A 2,024-nucleotide genomic window follows, 5' to 3' on the forward strand; every position below is an offset into this window, starting at 1 on the left:
AACTCTTCCCCTTTATAAGTATATCATTGCATACTCAAATGATACATATGGGTTACTTTGTACATATAAACACATATTTAGATGCCTACACAACAGTGTGTAATTGCTGTACAAAAATGTGTACAATTCCTCATTCTGGAGGCATGCTTTAGGCTCACATGAACGCTTGTCTGTTTGAAAATGGGACAATTAAATTAGGAACCGCTAAGAAGTCAACCCACTGTGTATTCTCAAATTGAGGAAATGCCTGTGGGGGATAAAAACCAGTTATCACACTGTGACTAATGTACAGAAGAGGGAGATACTACTAAACAGGAAATGGACCTAAACGAAAATACATGTGGTCTTCTCTGTGATGTGACTGGTCTGTTTCACATCTTCTAAAAGCCAATCTACTTCCCAGTAAGACTCACTTCACTTTGTCACTCATTCCTTCAGAATGCCACTGATCTTTAGCCCAAAATAACAACAGCATTTATATGGCACATTTTTAAACATAGGTTTAGCTCAAAGTGCTTTACCAACGACAGTAGACAAAGTACAATAGAAAGAAAAATCATCTCTAATGGTTATAATGGCAAAAGTCATTGGCTGATCTGAAAACACACACTTTATAGTTAAATGGCCAGAGAAGATGTACTGATTACATGAGGTGGCAGCAGCTTTGACAGGAACTGAAATAAGGAGTTGTCATGATAGTAAAAATTGTAATCCAAGATTCAGAACCAAAAAGTCTAAAGTAAATGATGCTAGGGATGTGTTTCAAGAATTGTAGTCAGGAAAATGATGCAGGGAACTTTAGTAGCCAAAAAGTAAGAGGAATGCATGAGCAGAGTCACAAACGTAAATTATTAATCATAGCCAGAAAACATGGGAAAAATATACCTAATCAGAAATTACGGTAACAAACAACAAAGAATGAACACAAAGGTCTTGCAAGAATAACTAACAATTTATTTCTATTTCAGACATTTTTGTTTCACTTCAGTATATTAATCAGGTCTGATTCCTACTCAGAACTCCAAAGCTGTAGGTACTATAATGGGAAATTTAGTTTAGGAGATACAGAAAGTCAAAAAGCCAATAATAAGAGAATATAAATACATACTTGTATATATTCACATTCTCAAACCTGCTTAATCTAATGGAGGATCAGATCCTACCATGACAGAGGCCCCTCACGTATACTCACTCACTTGCAGACACATACCATACATTTCTTTGGAGACATTAACTGAAAAAAGTGGAGAACCTGTAGGAAAACCCACAGACATAAAAAGAAAGTGCAAACTGCACACAGACAATGACTGGCATTTTCTTCATTATGTCTAACTCTTCCACCTCTCATTAAAGTTTTCTATGGAGAGGACCACGTTAAACTGGCATAATGTACATAGCAAAAATTTCAGACCTAATTTGTCACCTCAGTTACTTCCAATATCATATTCAGTAAAGCTGGAGTTAGGAGATAAAGAAAGAATGTGCAAGCATGGCTATAGGATATATTGACTACAACTGGTGCACATTACCTCCATTCATTGTTCTTATCACCTGTTTCTTTTAAAATTATCTTTTTGTTAAATTGATTGCTTTTGTTTAAATGTCAGGATAGCCCCTAGGTCCTCTAATCCACAATTACAGCACTCAACCTCAAACGATTCTCATTTTACTAGAATTATTTTAAAAGTGTTTACCGTAAAAGCTAACTGAATATGTAACTTCATGGAATCACAAATTGCATGCAAGATGTCGCTTTGTTTTCGGTTTGATTCCTGTTAAGAGAAAATCCATTCTTCATACAAAAAAGTAAATCACTACTTTTAAGTGCAGTTTGATTTATGGAAAAAATGCATCTTTTAAGTCACCAAGTGTCATTGTCATTTCATTAATTGAAAGTTAGAAAACATCATCATATGGCACAGGGAACCATTTAGAAAGAGTATTTTTCAGTAAAAAAATTAAATAATTAGGAATCACAATACATACTTTTTCAGATATGGATAACATTATTTGAAAAATATTTT

This window comes from Polypterus senegalus, chromosome 3 (assembly GCF_016835505.1).
Source record: "Polypterus senegalus isolate Bchr_013 chromosome 3, ASM1683550v1, whole genome shotgun sequence".
Classification (NCBI taxonomy): Eukaryota; Metazoa; Chordata; class Cladistia; order Polypteriformes; family Polypteridae; genus Polypterus; species Polypterus senegalus.